Below are 6,881 nucleotides of genomic sequence, written 5' to 3' on the forward strand. Positions count from 1 at the left end.
GCTGGGACGCCCAAGAGGAACGGAGGAGGGCTTGCGCCTTCCCCAGACCATTTGGGAGCGACCACCTTGATTGCTTTGGGGACCACGGGTAGGGAGTTTGGAAGCTCAAAACTGTAGGGGCCCGTGGTCGCCGCCAGGGGGCGCCCCGCTGCCTTCAGAGCCCTGGACCTCAGCACTTCTGTGCTTCTGGGTACACAGCCGGTGCTTCCGCCACACAAGATCGTGTCAGCGGAAGGTCACTGGAAGACACCTGGAGCACATCCAGATGGATATAAAAGGGGCCGCCTCCCTCCATACGATGGCTGGAGTCGGGTGGAAGAAGGACTGCGGTGCTGCGGCACTGGGTTGATGCACTTATTTGTAAATAATATTATTGTAAATAAACATGTGTGAAGTGAAACCATCATGTCTTCCTGTCTGTGTCCGGGCTGTACCCCACAACCAGTGTTTGCTTTCTTTCTCAGGATGTACCAAACTGTTGATTTTGCCACTTGTAATATTGTAGCAATTTCTCGGATGGATTTTTTCTGTTTTCGCAGCTTAAGGATGGCTTCTTTCACCTGCATGGAGAGCTCCTTTGACCGCATGTTGTCTGTTCACAGCAAAATCTTCCACATGCAAGCACCACACCTCAAATCAACTCCAGGCCTTTTATTTGATTAATTGATAATGACATAACGATGGACTTGCCAACACCTGCCCATGATATAGCCTTTGAGTCAATTGTCCAATTACTTTTGAGCCCCTGAAATGAGGGGATTGTATTTAAAAATGGCTTTAGTTGCCTCACATTTTTATGCAATCTTTTTGTTCAACCCACTGAATTAAAGCTGAAAGTCTGCACTTCAACTGCATCTGAGTTGTTTCATTTAAAATTCATTGTGGTAATGTACAGAACCAAAATTAGAAAAAAGTTTTCTCTGTCCAAATATTTATGGACCTAACTGTATATATATATATATATATATATATATATATATATATATATATATATATATATATATATATATATATATATATATATATATATATATATATACATACAGTATGAGAGAGAGTGAATATATGTGTGTTTCATGATTTACATCTTTTATAATGTTTAAAATGTGCTTATCTGTTTATACATTCATTTCATGTCCATAACAGTACAGGTATGTGTGTTAGCTCATGAGTTATGTGATAACTCATTTTAGAACTAACTACACTCACTCAGACTTCTTACTAAATTTTAACTTAGTACATAATTTTGCTCCCCTTCTCCATCTCCATGATGCATACTGGTACAGCAGTTAAGTCTTATACTCCATATCATCTTGGCACATCTGGATAATATAAAAGCTGCTCTTACAGAGGTGTGTTTATAGACAATAGCTTAGCATTCAACACTGTTGTGCCAATAGAACTGGATTTCGGACTTCATAGCGAGCAGACCTCGGCTTTGCAGATTGTCAGCATCATATCCTCTATGCTCACCCTCAACCCAGGTACACTATAGGGCAGTGTGACTGTGTGTCCAGACACCACGCCAGCTCCATCATTAAAAATGCTGCTGACAATCACTGTCATAGGCCTGATCACCACCAATGATTAAATTACTTGCAGACAAGAGGTCTATCTGCTGACTCAGTGGTCCCAGGACAATCTGACCTTTCATGGCCAAAAATTAAGGAGCAGGTCATAGACTTCAGAGAATGGATTAAGCTATGGTTTGTTTTTGTGGGGTGCTGTGGAAATGGTGAGCTTGTTCAAATTTCGTACAGTAACAATCACTGATGAATTGATGAGGGAACAGCATGTTTTGTTTTGTTTATTGCCAAGTTCACCAATGCCTTCCTGAGATGTCTCACAGATGCAGTCTGGAGTCCATCTTTACTGGTGGCATCACATCCTGTAGGGCACACACGCTTGGGTCACTGCAGAAGGTGGTGAAAGCTACAAACTATTACTGGCACCCAGCTGCCTTCTATCCAGGGTATCTAAAAGACATTCTGCTAAGATTAGTACACACTCGGCCATCCTGCACAAGTGTTTTTCTTAATCCTCCCTTCTGGCAAATAGTAAAGAACCAATGGTGCTAAGCAGAATGGGGCTCACCATTCTTCACACTTCACACTTCAAAGGAAGTGTTTTAGTTAAAAAGTTACTGAACAGCCAATCATAATAAGAAACATTGTAAAAATAATACTAGTGTCACAACCAGATGGAGGTGGTACCCAGCCGGGATGCCTGAGAAGACAGGAGGAGGGCTTGTGTCTCCTCCAGACCTCGAGGGGGCGACCACCCTGGAGGCCTCGGGTAAAGAGCTGGGAAGCTCGACCCTGTAGGGACCCGAGGTTACCGCCAGGGGGACCCCAATACGAGGAACACCCTAGACCTCAGCACCTCCACCACACCAGGAAGTGCTGGGGGGAAGAGAAAACGGGGACATCCGGAGTGTTTCCAGGGAGACAGCCGGCACTTCCGCCACACTGGGGCATGTCGGTGGGAGATTGCCGGGAACACACCTGGAGTACATCTGGGTGCTTATTTAAAGGGGCCGCCTCCCTGCAGAAGGGACAAGAGTCGGGTGGAAGATTGGACAAGGTCTGGAGAAGGCAGGAGGCAGCCTGAAGAAGAGAAAGAGATGTTTCCTTGTCAGTTTTAAAACCAATTTTATATGTAGATCTGTTTTTGCAAACCTTCTAAAAATAATTAAGCTTATTATTGTTTCACATGTGTATAATTTGCTAGTGGGAATATGAAATACATTTGTAGACTGAAATTCTATAGGTATGAGTTTCATGAGGTACATTCCGTTTGAAACACTGGACAGTAATAAGATTTGTTACTTTTACTATACTGTAACACTTCAGGAGAAAACATAATGAACAACCATTCAAAATATTAAAAAAACTGTACTTTATATCGGCAAAGTGTTAGAATCGTGAAAGAGCTTAAAATTACTGGATAGCATAAGTATGAGAGTGGAAGTCATTTATGTTTGACTAGATAGAAAAGTGTTGTAATTTGTACAACTACAGCATACTGTGGAATGAGCGCGTCAACACTGTCTCGCAGAGGGTATGATGTGAGTGATGCTAGGAAAGGGCGTTATAATAAATCGCGTCATTACATGGGTGTGTGGTGTGTTGTGCTCTGAAGGGCATTCCGTGACTGAAGCTATGGGTGTTTCATGTGTGGTCTATGGTCGGCCAGTCATCCCGGCCAATACTCCCAGGCAGCCAGATGGAGCCCTCCCTGCGGCATGGAGGTGCCTCGATTACCAGCAGGGAATTATGGACAATGGAGTTTTCATCCACTGCCCTGCTGGATACCGCAGGGGCTGCTAGATGGAGCTGCAGAGAGGAGCAAAGATTATTTTCCCCACGCGCCGGATGTACATCCAAGTCACATGGACAAGAGGAATGACGTAATTCCGGGGTGAAGAAAAAGGAATTTTATCTGACCCGGAAGTGTTCCTAGTCACGTGGACAGAGAGGGTGAAACACTTCCGGGTCAAGGACTATAAACGGACTGTGGGAACTCCCAGATGACGAGCTGAGCTGGGTGGAATGGTGGCAACACGTCTGGGAGTGGTGGAGAGTTTATTGATTAGTATATTGTGTTGTTGAATGAGTATTGTGGAGAACAGGGTGCTTTGTGCACTGTGCAGTTTGAATAAAGTCAACATTTGGACTTTTACCTCGTGTCTGACATCTTGGTCAAGGGTTCAAGGGAGCGATAGCGCCCCCTATCTGTCACAGTGGCGTAGTCCTTTAGGTTTCCCCAGCCTGCTCCGGGATAGTCCACGTGACTATTCTCATCGAATAGGATTACAAATTTCAGACTCCTAGATTGGTTAGACTCCTCGTCCTCGCGGCCATCTTGCTCAGGTGGGAAGTATGTTTCCGACTCCTCATCAGAATCAAGAAGACATGCCTCTGAAAAATAATTAAAGTAAGTTCCCGGTGCATCGATCGTTTTTCCGGCACATACCTCCGGACTTTGAGGGTGTTCTCTTAGTTCATAGAGGTTGTCCTGTGTGTTTGAAGTTCGACAGCCCTTCCGTTGTCCTAACGCTCGGGTCCTCTTGACGTTAATCGTGGCCCTGTCTTCCTTGCTTCCCATCAGGTATGTCTATAGACGCTCGCCGTCATCTAGGGTCTGTTCCTTTTTGGGGCGTGGTGAAAATAATCTTTGCTCCTCCCTGCATCTCCATCTAGTGGCCCCTGTGGTATCCAGCAGGGCTGTGGATGAAAACTCCTTTGTCCATAATTCCCTGCTGGTATTCGGGGCACCTCCATGCCGCAGGGAGGGCTCCATCTGGCGGCCTGGGGGTATTGGCCGGGATGACTGGCCGGCCATAGACCACACATGATACGGAGGGTGTTCCGTGAGGTATTGCAGTCTGCAGCTTCACTCTGTTAGAGATAGGTATTGCGGCAGAGGGCAGCAATGCAAGGAGTAGCAGGTCAACACAGGGTACACTTAAGAGCTCAGTTGAACTTACCGGCGTAAGGCCAGTTTAGATTCACCATTTGATCGAGAAGGGTTCAGCTGCAGGTCGAAGACTCTGCCTCTAAAAATCTGTAGAAAGAGAAGGAGAAGAGCACCTGTGCAGTTTTTCCAATTCGAAAAAGAAAAGGAGCGGAAAACGTTTTCCGACCAGGAACAATGGCACAACAGAATCAGGTATGGACTCGCAGAATAAAAAGCGCAGTATATTCAAAGAAACTTAGATCTATTAAACAAAACTAATTAGACATACAATTATATATAGCGAATCCAAGTGTTCTGTGTTTATCGTCATTACTGACATATCCTACAGTATTTTTAAGCACATAATTTTAATTATTTTTTACGTCTTGTATTATTTCTTTTTAATATTTGCCATATTATTTCATCCATATTAACTTTTTAACTTATTTATGATATGTTATGTAACTTATCTGCAATTTTAGTTTGTAATATGAAAGGTATTTATGTTTATCGCGTCATTAACATTTGTTAAATATCCTATTTAACTTGATTTTTCTCTAGTTAAGTTAGCCATTTATAAAAACTGCTAAATTACTATTACATATTATTTTTGTCTTGATTTCCACAGCCACATTTCTCCATAAAGGCAGAGAATATAAAACCAACTTTGATTACAAAATGAATCCATGTGCCCTCTTTGTAAAAAACAAAGAGATTACAGCATCCTGTTGCCTCATTTTTATAGCCATGAAGCCCACTATGTAAAGTATGCAGGTAATTATGCCAGTAGTATATAGGTGTGTGTTTTATTGAAAATAAAATAACACTAGGATACTATACTTGCAAACAATACTGACATTTAGATTTCAGAACTAGAACTTTTTAAATACAGTCTCACAAGCTGAGTTAATCCTGCATTTTCCATTGTTTGGCAGGTTTTACTATTTTCAGATGTAACACAGGGTGTGTAACAAGTGGCCATTTCCATTGTTGTTTTTGTTTAAAAGTTATTGTCAGCAGTTTAATGTATGTCAGTATTTAATTTTTTTCTTTGATTAATTTTTTACTCCTTGTATTAGGGCATTCCAAGTCAGATGAATAGTTATGACTGTGGAATTTTCACGTTTATGGTATGACCATTTCATATTATAACTATATTTTTGTGTATGTCTGTATTTAATGTTGTGTCCAGGTTTCTAAGTGACCATTTTGTGGTTTCTCTGTATTTCGTCCTCGAGGCCCCCTTCAGTTTTAACGAGGTGTGTCTCAACTTTTGTACTCTCTTCTTTCATTGTAGCATTTGTGGAGGGAGGATTATATCTGGTTGTTGGTTTCCATTTTTTCCACCTTCTACAATTTATGTTGGATATTTGTGTTATGTTTATCATATTTGTATTTTTTAAATTTTAGCATACTGTCCCTAGTGGTTTTGATTTTCTAGAAACGCCTACATTTCAAAATCCACATATTTTAATTGTATGTTTATAATGGTTTGCATATATATTTTTGTAACATTAAACTCCTTTAAACAAGTTAACTGTGCTCAGTCCTCTTTAGAATGACATGCTGGCTTTGAAGAAGTGCTGGTGTAGAATTTTGCTTGAGAAATCCAACGCCAAGGGGTTAAATTTAAATTTCCTTTAATAACTTCATTTAGTTCTACAGTAATGTGGCAAATATACATAGCCATGTTATAAATCAAAGACAAATAGTTAAAATGTTTACCATTATAAACTTAGTGCTTCTTTTTGAAATCACTGAAGTAACTACTCACATCGGACTGTGCAAGCAAACACCCTTCTAAATGAAGGCCAAGAAACAAACAAAAATTTAGAAGGTACAGAAATAATGGACAGCCAGGACAGGGTCATTTTTGTGCTTATTCTTTTGGTTCTTTTTTTATCATTTCCTTAGTTAAATATTATTTTTTTTGTTTTCAGATTTAGCGTCTATTGAGCCATTGATGAAAAGACAGAAGATGAGTAAAGACTTGCACTACGTCTGAAGTGAAATAATGTCTTGCTAGTCTATTCCATAGAACTGCATTCATGTAGGTTTTAAATCTTTTCTTTTTGAAGAAATGTCAGCCTCCCTTCTCCAACATCAAGCACAGGTGATGAGCAGGTTGTGGTAGATAGGGGGCGCTCTCACTCCTTTGAACCACTGTCCACGACTCCAGACACCAGGTAAAGGTCCAAGATTCGACTTTATTAAATCGCCACAGTGCAAAAAACACCCTCTCCTCCACTATACTCATTAAACAATCACCAATAACAATAATACACAATCCTCTACTCCCAGATGCGTTGCCACCCTTGCACCCAGCTCAGCTCGCCGTCTGGGAGCTCCCACAGTCCTTTTATATATCCTGACCCGGAAGTGTTCCCAATCCCCAGTCCATGTGATCTCAATCTCTTCCGGGT

At 41.5% G+C, this 6,881-nt stretch overlaps 1 long non-coding RNA gene across 2 annotated transcripts; it reads left to right on the plus strand.

Moving 5' to 3' along the window:
- Positions 1–4,333: 4,333 nt before the first annotated feature.
- Positions 4,334–6,577, plus strand: LOC120535656. Of its 2 annotated transcripts, none has more exons than XR_005634954.1 (4): positions 4,334–4,671; positions 5,087–5,232; positions 5,538–5,588; positions 6,399–6,577. It is a non-coding gene; the product is annotated as an uncharacterized LOC120535656 (long non-coding RNA). The 2 variants fall into 2 exon arrangements; XR_005634955.1 differs by lacking the exon at positions 5,538–5,588 and adding an exon at positions 5,651–5,717.
- The last annotated feature ends 304 nt before the right edge of the window (positions 6,578–6,881 follow it).

The sequence above is a fragment of the Polypterus senegalus genome, chromosome 9, assembly GCF_016835505.1.
Source record: "Polypterus senegalus isolate Bchr_013 chromosome 9, ASM1683550v1, whole genome shotgun sequence".
NCBI classification, from domain to species: Eukaryota; Metazoa; Chordata; class Cladistia; order Polypteriformes; family Polypteridae; genus Polypterus; species Polypterus senegalus.